This window comes from Salmo salar, chromosome ssa23 (assembly GCF_905237065.1).
Source record: "Salmo salar chromosome ssa23, Ssal_v3.1, whole genome shotgun sequence".
In the NCBI taxonomy this organism is placed as follows: domain Eukaryota; kingdom Metazoa; phylum Chordata; class Actinopteri; order Salmoniformes; family Salmonidae; genus Salmo; species Salmo salar.
The window spans coordinates 48,526,092-48,544,633 of NC_059464.1; positions in this window are offsets into that span (position 1 = coordinate 48,526,092).

Sequence of the window (18,542 nt, forward strand, 5' to 3'; positions counted from 1 at the left end):
TAGAGGTAACAATAGCAGTGTGTTTATGTGATGATAGAGGTAACAATAGCAGTGTGTTTATGTGATGATAGATGTAACAATAGCAGTGTGTTTATGTGATGATAGAGGTAACAATAGCAGTGTGTTTATGTGATGATAGAGGTAACAATAGCAGTGTGTTTATGTGATGAAGAGGTAACAATAGCAGTGTGTTTATGTGATGATAGATGTAACAATAGCAGTGTGTTTATGTGATGATAGAGGTAACAATAGCAGTGTGTTTATGTAATGATAGAGGTAACAATAGCAGTGTGTTTATGTAATGAAGATGTAACAATAGCAGTGTGTTTATGTAATGATAGATGTAACAATAGCAGTGTGTTTATGTGATGATAGAGGTAACAATAGCAGTGTGTTTATGTGATGAGAGGTAACAATAGCAGTGTGTTTATGTAATGATAGATGTAACAATAGCAGTGTGTTTATGTAATGATAGAGGTAACAATAGCAGTGTGTTTATGTGATGATAGATGTAACAATAGCAGTGTGTTTATGTAATGATAGAGGTAACAATAGCAGTGTGTTTATGTGATGATAGAGGTAACAATAGCAGTGTGTTTATGTGATGATAGAGGTAACAATAGCAGTGTGTTTATGTGATGATAGATGTAACAATAGCAGTGTGTTTATGTGATGATAGAGGTAACAATAGCAGTGTGTTTATGTGATGATAGAGGTAACAATAGCAGTGTGTTTATGTGATGAGAGGTAACAATAGCAGTGTGTTTATGTGATGATAGATGTAACAATAGCAGTGTGTTTATGTGATGATAGATGTAACAATAGCAGTGTGTTTATGTAATGATAGAGGTAACAATAGCAGTGTGTTTATGTAATGAGAGGTAACAATAGCAGTGTGTTTATGTGATGATAGATGTAACAATAGCAGTGTGTTTATGTGATGTAACAATAGCAGTGTGTTTATGTAATGATAGATGTAACAATAGCAGTGTGTTTATGTAATGATAGAGGTAACAATAGCAGTGTGTTTATGTAATGATAGATGTAACAATAGCAGTGTGTTTATGTGATGATAGAGGTAACAATAGCAGTGTGTTTATGTGATGATAGATGTAACAATAGCAGTGTGTTTATGTAATGATAGAGGTAACAATAGCAGTGTGTTTATGTGATGATAGAGGTAACAATAGCAGTGTGTTTATGTAATGAGAGGTAACAATAGCAGTGTGTTTATGTAATGATAGATGTAACAATAGCAGTGTGTTTATGTGATGATAGAGGTAACAATAGCAGTGTGTTTATGTGATGATAGATGTAACAATAGCAGTGTGTTTATGTGATGATAGATGTAACAATAGCAGTGTGTTTATGTAATGATAGAGGTAACAATAGCAGTGTGTTTATGTGATGATAGATGTAACAATAGCAGTGTGTTTATGTGATGATAGATGTAACAATAGCAGTGTGTTTATGTAATGATAGATGTAACAATAGCAGTGTGTTTATGTAATGAAGAGGTAACAATAGCAGTGTGTTTATGTGATGATAGATGTAACAATAGCAGTGTGTTTATGTGATGATAGATGTAACAATAGCAGTGTGTTTATGTGATGATAGATGTAACAATAGCAGTGTGTTTATGTGATGATAGAGGTAACAATAGCAGTGTGTTTATGTAATGATAGATGTAACAATAGCAGTGTGTTTATGTGATGATAGATGTAACAATAGCAGTGTGTTTATGTGATGATAGAGGTAACAATAGCAGTGTGTTTATGTAATGATAGATGTAACAATAGCAGTGTGTTTATGTAATGAAGAGGTAACAATAGCAGTGTGTTTATGTGATGATAGAGGTAACAATAGCAGTGTGTTTATGTAATGAGAGAGTAACAATAGCAGTGTGTTTATGTGATGAAGATGTAACAATAGCAGTGTGTTTATGTGATGAAGAGGTAACAATAGCAGTGTGTTTATGTAATGATAGATGTAACAATAGCAGTGTGTTTATGTGATGATAGAGGTAACAATAGCAGTGTGTTTATGTGATGATAGAGGTAACAATAGCAGTGTGTTTATGTAATGAGATAACAATAGCAGTGTGTTTATGTGATGATAGAGGTAACAATAGCAGTGTGTTTATGTGATGATAGAGGTAACAATAGCAGTGTGTTTATGTGATGATAGATGTAACAATAGCAGTGTGTTTATGTGATGATAGAGGTAACAATAGCAGTGTGTTTATGTGATGATAGAGGTAACAATAGCAGTGTGTTTATGTGATGAAGAGGTAACAATAGCAGTGTGTTTATGTGATGATAGATGTAACAATAGCAGTGTGTTTATGTAATGATAGATGTAACAATAGCAGTGTGTTTATGTGATGAGAGAGTAACAATAGCAGTGTGTTTATGTAATGAAGAGGAAACAATAGCAGTGTGTTTATGTGATGATAGATGTAACAATAGCAGTGTGTTTATGTGATGTAACAATAGCAGTGTGTTTATGTAATGATAGATGTAACAATAGCAGTGTGTTTATGTAATGATAGAGGTAACAATAGCAGTGTGTTTATGTAATGATAGATGTAACAATAGCAGTGTGTTTATGTGATGAGAGGTAACAATAGCAGTGTGTTTATGTGATGATAGATGTAACAATAGCAGTGTGTTTATGTAATGATAGATGTAACAATAGCAGTGTGTTTATGTGATGATAGAGGTAACAATAGCAGTGTGTTTATGTAATGAAGAGGTAACAATAGCAGTGTGTTTATGTAATGATAGAGGTAACAATAGCAGTGTGTTTATGTGATGATAGATGTAACAATAGCAGTGTGTTTATGTGATGATAGATGTAACAATAGCAGTGTGTTTATGTGATGATAGATGTAACAATAGCAGTGTGTTTATGTAATGATAGATGTAACAATAGCAGTGTGTTTATGTGATGATAGATGTAACAATAGCAGTGTGTTTATGTGATGATAGAGGTAACAATAGCAGTGTGTTTATGTAATGATAGATGTAACAATAGCAGTGTGTTTATGTAATGAAGAGGTAACAATAGCAGTGTGTTTATGTGATGATAGAGGTAACAATAGCAGTGTGTTTATGTGATGATAGAGGTAACAATAGCAGTGTGTTTATGTGATGATAGATGTAACAATAGCAGTGTGTTTATGTGATGATAGAGGTAACAATAGCAGTGTGTTTATGTAATGATAGATGTAACAATAGCAGTGTGTTTATGTGATGATAGATGTAACAATAGCAGTGTGTTTATGTGATGATAGAGGTAACAATAGCAGTGTGTTTATGTAATGAGAGAGTAACAATAGCAGTGTGTTTATGTAATGATAGAGGTAACAATAGCAGTGTGTTTATGTGATGATAGAGGTAACAATAGCAGTGTGTTTATGTAATGAAGAGGTAACAATAGCAGTGTGTTTATGTGATGATAGATGTAACAATAGCAGTGTGTTTATGTGATGATAGAGGTAACAATAGCAGTGTGTTTATGTAATGATAGAGGTAACAATAGCAGTGTGTTTATGTAATGATAGATGTAACAATAGCAGTGTGTTTATGTGATGAAGAGGTAACAATAGCAGTGTGTTTATGTAATGATAGAGGTAACAATAGCAGTGTGTTTATGTAATGATAGAGGTAACAATAGCAGTGTGTTTATGTGATGATAGAGGTAACAATAGCAGTGTGTTTATGTGATGATAGATGTAACAATAGCAGTGTGTTTATGTGATGAAGAGGTAACAATAGCAGTGTGTTTGTGTGATGATAGATGTAACAATAGCAGTGTGTTTGTGTGATGATAGAGGTAACAATAGCAGTGTGTTTATGTGATGATAGATGTAACAATAGCAGTGTGTTTATGTGATGAAGAGGTAACAATAGCAGTGTGTTTATGTAATGATAGATGTAACAATAGCAGTGTGTTTATGTAATGATAGAGGTAACAATAGCAGTGTGTTTATGTGATGATAGATGTAACAATAGCAGTGTGTTTATGTAATGATAGAGGTAACAATAGCAGTGTGTTTATGTGATGATAGAGGTAACAATAGCAGTGTGTTTATGTGATGATAGAGGTAACAATAGCAGTGTGTTTATGTGATGATAGATGTAACAATAGCAGTGTGTTTATGTGATGATAGATGTAACAATAGCAGTGTGTTTATGTGATGATAGATGTAACAATAGCAGTGTGTTTATGTAATGAAGAGGTAACAATAGCAGTGTGTTTATGTGATGATAGATGTAACAATAGCAGTGTGTTTATGTGATGAAGAGGTAACAATAGCAGTGTGTTTATGTAATGAGAGATGTAACAATAGCAGTGTGTTTATGTAATGATAGATGTAACAATAGCAGTGTGTTTATGTGATGATAGATGTAACAATAGCAGTGTGTTTATGTGATGAAGAGGTAACAATAGCAGTGTGTTTATGTGATGATAGATGTAACAATAGCAGTGTGTTTATGTGATGATAGATGTAACAATAGCAGTGTGTTTATGTAACGATAGATGTAACAATAGCAGTGTGTTTATGTGATGATAGATGTAACAATAGCAGTGTGTTTATGTGATGATAGAGGTAACAATAGCAGTGTGTTTATGTAATGATAGAGGTAACAATAGCAGTGTGTTTATGTAATGATAGAGGTAACAATAGCAGTGTGTTTATGTGATGAAGAGGTAACAATAGCAGTGTGTTTATGTAATGTAGAGGTAACAATAGCAGTGTGTTTATGTGATGAAGAGGTAACAATAGCAGTGTGTTTATGTGATGATAGAGGTAACAATAGCAGTGTGTTTATGTAATGAGAGAGTAACAATAGCAGTGTGTTTATGTAATGATAGATGTAACAATAGCAGTGTGTTTATGTGATGATAGAGGTAACAATAGCAGTGTGTTTATGTGATGAGAGGTAACAATAGCAGTGTGTTTATGTGATGATAGAGGTAACAATAGCAGTGTGTTTATGTGATGATAGATGTAACAATAGCAGTGTGTTTATGTAATGATAGATGTAACAATAGCAGTGTGTTTATGTGATGATAGAGGTAACAATAGCAGTGTGTTTATGTAATGAGAGGTAACAATAGCAGTGTGTTTATGTAATGATAGATGTAACAATAGCAGTGTGTTTATGTAATGATAGAGGTAACAATAGCAGTGTGTTTATGTGATGATAGATGTAACAATAGCAGTGTGTTTATGTAATGAGAGGTAACAATAGCAGTGTGTTTATGTGATGATAGAGGTAACAATAGCAGTGTGTTTATGTGATGATAGAGGTAACAATAGCAGTGTGTTTATGTGATGATAGATGTAACAATAGCAGTGTGTTTATGTGATGATAGATGTAACAATAGCAGTGTGTTTATGTGATGATAGAGGTAACAATAGCAGTGTGTTTATGTAATGATAGAGGTAACAATAGCAGTGTGTTTATGTGATGATAGATGTAACAATAGCAGTGTGTTTATGTGATGACAGAGGTAACAATAGCAGTGTGTTTATGTAATGAGAGAGTAACAATAGCAGTGTGTTTATGTAATGATAGATGTAACAATAGCAGTGTGTTTATGTGATGATAGAGGTAACAATAGCAGTGTGTTTATGTGATGAAGAGGTAACAATAGCAGTGTGTTTATGTGATGATAGATGTAACAATAGCAGTGTGTTTATGTGATGATAGAGGTAACAATAGCAGTGTGTTTATGTGATGATAGATGTAACAATAGCAGTGTGTTTATGTAATGATAGATGTAACAATAGCAGTGTGTTTATGTGATGATAGATGTAACAATAGCAGTGTGTTTATGTGATGATAGAGGTAACAATAGCAGTGTGTTTATGTAATGATAGAGGTAACAATAGCAGTGTGTTTATGTAATGATAGAGGTAACAATAGCAGTGTGTTTATGTGATGATAGAGGTAACAATAGCAGTGTGTTTATGTAATGAAGAGGTAACAATAGCAGTGTGTTTATGTAATGATAGAGGTAACAATAGCAGTGTGTTTATGTGATGATAGAGGTAACAATAGCAGTGTGTTTATGTAATGAAGAGGTAACAATAGCAGTGTGTTTATGTAATGAAGATGTAACAATAGCAGTGTGTTTATGTGATGATAGATGTAACAATAGCAGTGTGTTTATGTGATGATAGAGGTAACAATAGCAGTGTGTTTATGTGATGATAGATGTAACAATAGCAGTGTGTTTATGTAATGATAGATGTAACAATAGCAGTGTGTTTATGTAATGATAGATGTAACAATAGCAGTGTGTTTATGTGATGAGAGGTAACAATAGCAGTGTGTTTATGTAATGATAGATGTAACAATAGCAGTGTGTTTATGTAATGATAGAGGTAACAATAGCAGTGTGTTTATGTGATGATAGATGTAACAATAGCAGTGTGTTTATGTAATGAGAGGTAACAATAGCAGTGTGTTTATGTGATGATAGAGGTAACAATAGCAGTGTGTTTATGTGATGATAGAGGTAACAATAGCAGTGTGTTTATGTGATGATAGATGTAACAATAGCAGTGTGTTTATGTGATGATAGGTAACAATAGCAGTGTGTTTATGTGATGATAGAGGTAACAATAGCAGTGTGTTTATGTGATGAAGAGGTAACAATAGCAGTGTGTTTATGTGATGATAGATGTAACAATAGCAGTGTGTTTATGTGATGAAGAGGTAACAATAGCAGTGTGTTTATGTAATGAAGAGGTAACAATAGCAGTGTGTTTATGTGATGATAGATGTAACAATAGCAGTGTGTTTATGTAATGATAGATGTAACAATAGCAGTGTGTTTATGTGATGAAGAGGTAACAATAGCAGTGTGTTTATGTGATGATAGAGGTAACAATAGCAGTGTGTTTATGTAATGATAGATGTAACAATAGCAGTGTGTTTATGTAATGACAGAGGTAACAATAGCAGTGTGTTTATGTGATGATAGATGTAACAATAGCAGTGTGTTTATGTAATGAGAGGTAACAATAGCAGTGTGTTTATGTGATGATAGAGGTAACAATAGCAGTGTGTTTATGTGATGATAGAGGTAACAATAGCAGTGTGTTTATGTGATGATAGATGTAACAATAGCAGTGTGTTTATGTGATGATAGATGTAACAATAGCAGTGTGTTTATGTGATGATAGAGGTAACAATAGCAGTGTGTTTATGTGATGATAGAGGTAACAATAGCAGTGTGTTTATGTGATGATAGATGTAACAATAGCAGTGTGTTTATGTAATGATAGAGGTAACAATAGCAGTGTGTTTATGTGATGATAGAGGTAACAATAGCAGTGTGTTTATGTAATGATAGAGGTAACAATAGCAGTGTGTTTATGTGATGATAGATGTAACAATAGCAGTGTGTTTATGTGATGAAGATGTAACAATAGCAGTGTGTTTATGTGATGATAGATGTAACAATAGCAGTGTGTTTATGTAATGATAGAGGTAACAATAGCAGTGTGTTTATGTAATGATAGATGTAACAATAGCAGTGTGTTTATGTGATGAGAGGTAACAATAGCAGTGTGTTTATGTGATGATAGATGTAACAATAGCAGTGTGTTTATGTAATGATAGATGTAACAATAGCAGTGTGTTTATGTGATGATAGAGGTAACAATAGCAGTGTGTTTATGTAATGATAGAGGTAACAATAGCAGTGTGTTTATGTAATGATAGATGTAACAATAGCAGTGTGTTTATGTGATGATAGATGTAACAATAGCAGTGTGTTTATGTGATGATAGATGTAACAATAGCAGTGTGTTTATGTGATGATAGATGTAACAATAGCAGTGTGTTTATGTAATGATAGATGTAACAATAGCAGTGTGTTTATGTGATGATAGAGGTAACAATAGCAGTGTGTTTATGTGATGATAGATGTAACAATAGCAGTGTGTTTATGTAATGATAGATGTAACAATAGCAGTGTGTTTATGTAATGAAGAGGTAACAATAGCAGTGTGTTTATGTGATGATAGATGTAACAATAGCAGTGTGTTTATGTGATGATAGATGTAACAATAGCAGTGTGTTTATGTGATGATAGATGTAACAATAGCAGTGTGTTTATGTGATGATAGATGTAACAATAGCAGTGTGTTTATGTAATGATAGAGGTAACAATAGCAGTGTGTTTATGTGATGATAGATGTAACAATAGCAGTGTGTTTATGTGATGATAGAGGTAACAATAGCAGTGTGTTTATGTAATGAAGAGGTAACAATAGCAGTGTGTTTATGTAATGATAGATGTAACAATAGCAGTGTGTTTATGTGATGAAGAGGTAACAATAGCAGTGTGTTTATGTAATGATAGAGGTAACAATAGCAGTGTGTTTATGTGATGAAGAGGTAACAATAGCAGTGTGTTTATGTAATGATAGATGTAACAATAGCAGTGTGTTTATGTAATGATAGATGTAACAATAGCAGTGTGTTTATGTGATGATAGAGGTAACAATAGCAGTGTGTTTATGTGATGATAGATGTAACAATAGCAGTGTGTTTATGTAATGATAGAGGTAACAATAGCAGTGTGTTTATGTGATGATAGATGTAACAATAGCAGTGTGTTTATGTAATGATAGATGTAACAATAGCAGTGTGTTTATGTGATGATAGAGGTAACAATAGCAGTGTGTTTATGTGATGATAGAGGTAACAATAGCAGTGTGTTTATGTAATGAGAGGTAACAATAGCAGTGTGTTTATGTGATGATAGATGTAACAATAGCAGTGTGTTTATGTGATGATAGAGGTAACAATAGCAGTGTGTTTATGTGATGATAGAGGTAACAATAGCAGTGTGTTTATGTAATGAAGAGGTAACAATAGCAGTGTGTTTATGTGATGATAGATGTAACAATAGCAGTGTGTTTATGTGATGAAGAGGTAACAATAGCAGTGTGTTTATGTGATGATAGATGTAACAATAGCAGTGTGTTTATGTAATGATAGAGGTAACAATAGCAGTGTGTTTATGTGATGATAGATGTAACAATAGCAGTGTGTTTATGTAATGATAGAGATAACAATAGCAGTGTGTTTATGTGATGATAGATGTAACAATAGCAGTGTGTTTATGTGATGATAGAGGTAACAATAGCAGTGTGTTTATGTGATGATAGAGGTAACAATAGCAGTGTGTTTATGTGATGATAGATGTAACAATAGCAGTGTGTTTATGTGATGATAGAGGTAACAATAGCAGTGTGTTTATGTGATGAGAGGTAACAATAGCAGTGTGTTTATGTGATGATAGAGGTAACAATAGCAGTGTGTTTATGTAATGATAGATGTAACAATAGCAGTGTGTTTATGTAATGATAGAGGTAACAATAGCAGTGTGTTTATGTAATGTAGAGGTAACAATAGCAGTGTGTTTATGTGATGATAGATGTAACAATAGCAGTGTGTTTATGTAGATGTAACAATAGCAGTGTGTTTATGTAATGATAGAGGTAACAATAGCAGTGTGTTTATGTAATGATAGATGTAACAATAGCAGTGTGTTTATGTGATGATAGATGTAACAATAGCAGTGTGTTTATGTGATGATAGATGTAACAATAGCAGTGTGTTTATGTAATGATAGATGTAACAATAGCAGTGTGTTTATGTAATGATAGAGGTAACAATAGCAGTGTGTTTATGTGATGATAGAGGTAACAATAGCAGTGTGTTTATGTGATGATAGAGGTAACAATAGCAGTGTGTTTATGTAATGATAGATGTAACAATAGCAGTGTGTTTATGTAATGAAGAGGTAACAATAGCAGTGTGTTTATGTGATGATAGATGTAACAATAGCAGTGTGTTTATGTGATGATAGAGGTAACAATAGCAGTGTGTTTATGTGATGATAGATGTAACAATAGCAGTGTGTTTATGTGATGATAGAGGTAACAATAGCAGTGTGTTTATGTAATGATAGATGTAACAATAGCAGTGTGTTTATGTGATGATAGATGTAACAATAGCAGTGTGTTTATGTGATGATAGAGGTAACAATAGCAGTGTGTTTATGTAATGAGAGAGTAACAATAGCAGTGTGTTTATGTAATGAAGAGGTAACAATAGCAGTGTGTTTATGTGATGATAGATGTAACAATAGCAGTGTGTTTATGTAATGATAGAGGTAACAATAGCAGTGTGTTTATGTGATGATAGATGTAACAATAGCAGTGTGTTTATGTGATGAAGAGGTAACAATAGCAGTGTGTTTATGTGATGAGAGAGTAACAATAGCAGTGTGTTTATGTAATGAAGATGTAACAATAGCAGTGTGTTTATGTGATGATAGAGGTAACAATAGCAGTGTGTTTATGTGATGATAGAGGTAACAATAGCAGTGTGTTTATGTGATGAGAGGTAACAATAGCAGTGTGTTTATGTAATGATAGATGTAACAATAGCAGTGTGTTTATGTGATGATAGATGTAACAATAGCAGTGTGTTTATGTGATGAGAGGTAACAATAGCAGTGTGTTTATGTGATGATAGATGTAACAATAGCAGTGTGTTTATGTGATGATAGATGTAACAATAGCAGTGTGTTTATGTAATGATAGATGTAACAATAGCAGTGTGTTTATGTGATGATAGAGGTAACAATAGCAGTGTGTTTATGTAATGATAGATGTAACAATAGCAGTGTGTTTATGTAATGATAGAGGTAACAATAGCAGTGTGTTTATGTGATGATAGATGTAACAATAGCAGTGTGTTTATGTAATGATAGATGTAACAATAGCAGTGTGTTTATGTGATGATAGAGGTAACAATAGCAGTGTGTTTATGTGATGATAGAGGTAACAATAGCAGTGTGTTTATGTGATGATAGATGTAACAATAGCAGTGTGTTTATGTGATGATAGGTAACAATAGCAGTGTGTTTATGTGATGATAGAGGTAACAATAGCAGTGTGTTTATGTAATGATAGAGGTAACAATAGCAGTGTGTTTATGTGATGATAGATGTAACAATAGCAGTGTGTTTATGTGATGAGAGATGTAACAATAGCAGTGTGTTTATGTAATGAGAGGTAACAATAGCAGTGTGTTTATGTAATGAGAGGTAACAATAGCAGTGTGTTTATGTGATGATAGATGTAACAATAGCAGTGTGTTTATGTGATGATAGATGTAACAATAGCAGTGTGTTTATGTGATGATAGATGTAACAATAGCAGTGTGTTTATGTGATGATAGATGTAACAATAGCAGTGTGTTTATGTGATGATAGATGTAACAATAGCAGTGTGTTTATGTAATGATAGATGTAACAATAGCAGTGTGTTTATGTGATGATAGATGTAACAATAGCAGTGTGTTTATGTGATGATAGAGGTAACAATAGCAGTGTGTTTATGTAATGATAGAGGTAACAATAGCAGTGTGTTTATGTAATGAGAGGTAACAATAGCAGTGTGTTTATGTGATGAGAGGTAACAATAGCAGTGTGTTTATGTAATGATAGAGGTAACAATAGCAGTGTGTTTATGTGATGATAGATGTAACAATAGCAGTGTGTTTATGTGATGAGAGGTAACAATAGCAGTGTGTTTATGTAATGATAGAGGTAACAATAGCAGTGTGTTTATGTAATGATAGAGGTAACAATAGCAGTGTGTTTATGTGATGATAGATGTAACAATAGCAGTGTGTTTATGTGATGAGAGGTAACAATAGCAGTGTGTTTATGTGATGATAGATGTAACAATAGCAGTGTGTTTATGTGATGATAGATGTAACAATAGCAGTGTGTTTATGTAATGATAGATGTAACAATAGCAGTGTGTTTATGTGATGTAGAGGTAACAATAGCAGTGTGTTTATGTAATGATAGATGTAACAATAGCAGTGTGTTTATGTAATGATAGAGGTAACAATAGCAGTGTGTTTATGTGATGATAGATGTAACAATAGCAGTGTGTTTATGTAATGTAGAGGTAACAATAGCAGTGTGTTTATGTGATGATAGAGGTAACAATAGCAGTGTGTTTATGTGATGATAGAGGTAACAATAGCAGTGTGTTTATGTGATGATAGATGTAACAATAGCAGTGTGTTTATGTGATGATAGGTAACAATAGCAGTGTGTTTATGTGATGATAGAGGTAACAATAGCAGTGTGTTTATGTGATGATAGAGGTAACAATAGCAGTGTGTTTATGTAATGATAGATGTAACAATAGCAGTGTGTTCATGTGATGATAGAGGTAACAATAGCAGTGTGTTTATGTAATGAGAGGTAACAATAGCAGTGTGTTTATGTAATGATAGATGTAACAATAGCAGTGTGTTTATGTGATGATAGGTAACAATAGCAGTGTGTTTATGTGATGATAGAGGTAACAATAGCAGTGTGTATATGTAATGATAGAGGTAACAATAGCAGTGTGTTTATGTGATGATAGATGTAACAATAGCAGGGTGTTTATGTGATGATAGAGGTAACAATAGCAGTGTGTTTATGTAATGATAGAGGTAACAATAGCAGTGTGTTTATGTAATGATAGAGGTAACAATAGCAGTGTGTTTATGTGATGATAGATGTAACAATAGCAGTGTGTTTATGTGATGAGAGGTAACAATAGCAGTGTGTTTATGTGATGATAGATGTAACAATAGCAGTGTGTTTATGTGATGATAGAGGTAACAATAGCAGTGTGTTTATGTGATGATAGATGTAACAATAGCAGTGTGTTTATGTAATGATAGATGTAACAATAGCAGTGTGTTTATGTGATGATAGATGTAACAATAGCAGTGTGTTTATGTGATGATAGAGGTAACAATAGCAGTGTGTTTATGTAATGTAGAGGTAACAATAGCAGTGTGTTTATGTAATGAGAGGTAACAATAGCAGTGTGTTTATGTGATGATAGAGGTAACAATAGCAGTGTGTTTATGTAATGAGAGGTAACAATAGCAGTGTGTTTATGTGATGAGATGTAACAATAGCAGTGTGTTTATGTGATGAGAGGTAACAATAGCAGTGTGTTTATGTAATGAGAGGTAACAATAGCAGTGTGTTTATGTAATGAGATGTAACAATAGCAGTGTGTTTATGTGATGATAGATGTAACAATAGCAGTGTGTTTATGTGATGATAGATGTAACAATAGCAGTGTGTTTATGTGATGATAGATGTAACAATAGCAGTGTGTTTATGTGATGATAGATGTAACAATAGCAGTGTGTTTATGTAATGATAGATGTAACAATAGCAGTGTGTTTATGTGATGAAGAGGTAACAATAGCAGTGTGTTTATGTAATGATAGATGTAACAATAGCAGTGTGTTTATGTAATGATAGAGGTAACAATAGCAGTGTGTTTATGTGATGATAGATGTAACAATAGCAGTGTGTTTATGTAATGAGAGGTAACAATAGCAGTGTGTTTATGTGATGATAGAGGTAACAATAGCAGTGTGTTTATGTGATGATAGAGGTAACAATAGCAGTGTGTTTATGTGATGATAGATGTAACAATAGCAGTGTGTTTATGTGATGATAGATGTAACAATAGCAGTGTGTTTATGTGATGATAGAGGTAACAATAGCAGTGTGTTTATGTGATGATAGAGGTAACAATAGCAGTGTGTTTATGTGATGATAGAGGTAACAATAGCAGTGTGTTTATGTGATGAGAGGTAACAATAGCAGTGTGTTTATGTAATGAGAGGTAACAATAGCAGTGTGTTTATGTAATGAGATGTAACAATAGCAGTGTGTTTATGTAATGATAGATGTAACAATAGCAGTGTGTTTATGTGATGAGAGGTAACAATAGCAGTGTGTTTATGTGATGAAGAGGTAACAATAGCAGTGTGTTTATGTAATGATAGATGTAACAATAGCAGTGTGTTTATGTAATGATAGAGGTAACAATAGCAGTGTGTTTATGTGATGATAGAGGTAACAATAGCAGTGTGTTTATGTAATGATAGAGGTAACAATAGCAGTGTGTTTATGTGATGATAGAGGTAACAATAGCAGTGTGTTTATGTGATGATAGAGGTAACAATAGCAGTGTGTTTATGTAATGATAGAGGTAACAATAGCAGTGTGTTTATGTGATGATAGAGGTAACAATAGCAGTGTGTTTATGTGATGAAGAGGTAACAATAGCAGTGTGTTTATGTGATGAAGAGGTAACAATAGCAGTGTGTTTATGTGATGATAGATGTAACAATAGCAGTGTGTTTATGTGATGATAGATGTAACAATAGCAGTGTGTTTATGTGATGATAGAGGTAACAATAGCAGTGTGTTTATGTAATGATAGAGGTAACAATAGCAGTGTGTTTATGTGATGATAGATGTAACAATAGCAGTGTGTTTATGTGATGTAACAATAGCAGTGTGTTTATGTAATGATAGATGTAACAATAGCAGTGTGTTTATGTAATGATAGAGGTAACAATAGCAGTGTGTTTATGTAATGATAGATGTAACAATAGCAGTGTGTTTATGTGATGATAGAGGTAACAATAGCAGTGTGTTTATGTGATGATAGATGTAACAATAGCAGTGTGTTTATGTAATGATAGAGGTAACAATAGCAGTGTGTTTATGTGATGATAGAGGTAACAATAGCAGTGTGTTTATGTAATGAGAGGTAACAATAGCAGTGTGTTTATGTAATGATAGATGTAACAATAGCAGTGTGTTTATGTGATGATAGATGTAACAATAGCAGTGTGTTTATGTGATGATAGAGGTAACAATAGCAGTGTGTTTATGTGATGATAGATGTAACAATAGCAGTGTGTTTATGTAATGATAGATGTAACAATAGCAGTGTGTTTATGTGATGATAGATGTAACAATAGCAGTGTGTTTATGTGATGATAGATGTAACAATAGCAGTGTGTTTATGTAATGATAGATGTAACAATAGCAGTGTGTTTATGTAATGAGAGGTAACAATAGCAGTGTGTTTATGTGATGATAGATGTAACAATAGCAGTGTGTTTATGTGATGATAGATGTAACAATAGCAGTGTGTTTATGTGATGATAGATGTAACAATAGCAGTGTGTTTATGTAATGATAGATGTAACAATAGCAGTGTGTTTATGTGATGATAGATGTAACAATAGCAGTGTGTTTATGTGATGATAGAGGTAACAATAGCAGTGTGTTTATGTGATGAAGAGGTAACAATAGCAGTGTGTTTATGTAATGATAGATGTAACAATAGCAGGGTGTTTATGTGATGAGAGGTAACAATAGCAGTGTGTTTATGTAATGAGAGGTAACAATAGCAGTGTGTTTATGTGATGATAGATGTAACAATAGCAGTGTGTTTATGTGATGAGAGGTAACAATAGCAGTGTGTTTATGTAATGATAGATGTAACAATAGCAGTGTGTTTATGTAATGATAGAGGTAACAATAGCAGTGTGTTTATGTGATGATAGATGTAACAATAGCAGTGTGTTTATGTAATGAGAGGTAACAATAGCAGTGTGTTTATGTGATGATAGAGGTAACAATAGCAGTGTGTTTATGTGATGATAGAGGTAACAATAGCAGTGTGTTTATGTGATGATAGATGTAACAATAGCAGTGTGTTTATGTGATGATAGATGTAACAATAGCAGTGTGTTTATGTGATGATAGAGGTAACAATAGCAGTGTGTTTATGTGATGAAGAGGTAACAATAGCAGTGTGTTTATGTGATGATAGATGTAACAATAGCAGTGTGTTTATGTAATGATAGAGGTAACAATAGCAGTGTGTTAATGTGATGATAGAGGTAACAATAGCAGTGTGTTTATGTAATGAGAGGTAACAATAGCAGTTTGTTTATGTGATGATAGATGTAACAATAGCAGTGTGTTTATGTGATGATAGATGTAACAATAGCAGTGTGTTTATGTAATGATAGATGTAACAATAGCAGTGTGTTTATGTAATGATAGAGGTAACAATAGCAGTGTGTTTATGTAATGATAGATGTAACAATAGCAGTGTGTTTATGTGATGATAGAGGTAACAATAGCAGTGTGTTTATGTGATGATAGATGTAACAATAGCAGTGTGTTTATGTAATGATAGATGTAACAATAGCAGTGTGTTTATGTGATGATAGAGGTAACAATAGCAGTGTGTTTATGTAATGATAGAGGTAACAATAGCAGTGTGTTTATGTAATGATAGATGTAACAATAGCAGTGTGTTTATGTGATGATAGATGTAACAATAGCAGTGTGTTTATGTGATGATAGATGTAACAATAGCAGTGTGTTTATGTGATGATAGAGGTAACAATAGCAGTGTGTTTATGTAATGATAGATGTAACAATAGCAGTGTGTTTATGTGATGATAGAGGTAACAATAGCAGTGTGTTTATGTGATGATAGATGTAACAATAGCAGTGTGTTTATGTAATGATAGAGGTAACAATAGCAGTGTGTTTATGTAATGAGAGATGTAACAATAGCAGTGTGTTTATGTGATGATAGAGGTAACAATAGCAGTGTGTTTATGTGATGATAGAGGTAACAATAGCAGTGTGTTTATGTGATGATAGATGTAACAATAGCAGTGTGTTTATGTGATGATAGATGTAACAATAGCAGTGTGTTTATGTAATGATAGATGTAACAATAGCAGTGTGTTTATGTGATGATAGATGTAACAATAGCAGTGTGTTTATGTGATGATAGATGTAACAATAGCAGTGTGTTTATGTAATGAGAGGTAACAATAGCAGTGTGTTTATGTAATGATAGAGGTAACAATAGCAGTGTGTTTATGTGATGATAGAGGTAACAATAGCAGTGTGTTTATGTGATGATAGATGTAACAATAGCAGTGTGTTTATGTGATGATAGATGTAACAATAGCAGTGTGTTTATGTGATGATAGAGGTAACAATAGCAGTGTGTTTATGTGATGAGAGAGTAACAATAGCAGTGTGTTTATGTGATGATAGATGTAACAATAGCAGTGTGTTTATGTAATGATAGATGTAACAATAGCAGTGTGTTTATGTAATGAGAGGTAACAATAGCAGTGTGTTTATGTAATGAAGAGGTAACAATAGCAGTGTGTTTATGTGATGATAGATGTAACAATAGCAGTGTGTTTATGTGATGATAGAGGTAACAATAGCAGTGTGTTTATGTGATGATAGATGTAACAATAGCAGTGTGTTTATGTAATGATAGAGGTAACAATAGCAGTGTGTTTATGTGATGATAGATGTAACAATAGCAGTGTGTTTATGTGATGATAGAGGTAACAATAGCAGTGTGTTTATGTGATGATAGATGTAACAATAGCAGTGTGTTTATGTAATGATAGATGTAACAATAGCAGTGTGTTTATGTGATGATAGAGGTAACAATAGCAGTGTGTTTATGTAATGATAGAGGTAACAATAGCAGTGTGTTTATGTGATGATAGAGGTAACAATAGCAGTGTGTTTATGTGATGATAGAGGTAACAATAGCAGTGTGTTTATGTGATGATAGATGTAACAATAGCAGTGTGTTTATGTGATGATAGATGTAACAATAGCAGTGTGTTTATGTGATGATAGAGGTAACAATAGCAGTGTGTTTATGTGATGTAGAGGTAACAATAGCAGTGTGTTTATGTGATGATAGATGTAACAATAGCAGTGTGTTTATGTAATGATAGATGTAACAATAGCAGTGTGTTTATGTAATGATAGAGGTAACAATAGCAGTGTGTTTATGTAATGATAGAGGTAACAATAGCAGTGTGTTTATGTGATGATAGATGTAACAATAGCAGTGTGTTTATGTGATGAAGAGGTAACAATAGCAGTGTGTTTATGTGATGATAGATGTAACAATAGCAGTGTGTTTATGTAATGATAGAGGTAACAATAGCAGTGTGTTTATGTAATGATAGATGTAACAATAGCAGTGTGTTTGTGTGATGATAGAGGTAACAATAGCAGTGTGTTTATGTGATGATAGATGTAACAATAGCAGTGTGTTTATGTAATGATAGAGGTAACAATAGCAGTGTGTTTATGTGATGATAGAGGTAACAATAGCAGTGTGTTTATGTGATGAGAGGTAACAATAGCAGTGTGTTTATGTAATGATAGATGTAACAATAGCAGTGTGTTTATGTGATGATAGATGTAACAATAGCAGTGTGTTTATGTGATGATAGATGTAACAATAGCAGTGTGTTTATGTGATGATAGATGTAACAATAGCAGTGTGTTTATGTAATGATAGATGTAACAATAGCAGTGTGTTTATGTGATGATAGATGTAACAATAGCAGTGTGTTTATGTGATGATAGATGTAACAATAGCAGTGTGTTTATGTAATGATAGATGTAACAATAGCAGTGTGTTTATGTAATGAGAGAGTAACAATAGCAGTGTGTTTATGTGATGATAGATGTAACAATAGCAGTGTGTTTATGTGATGATAGATGTAACAATAGCAGTGTGTTTATGTGAT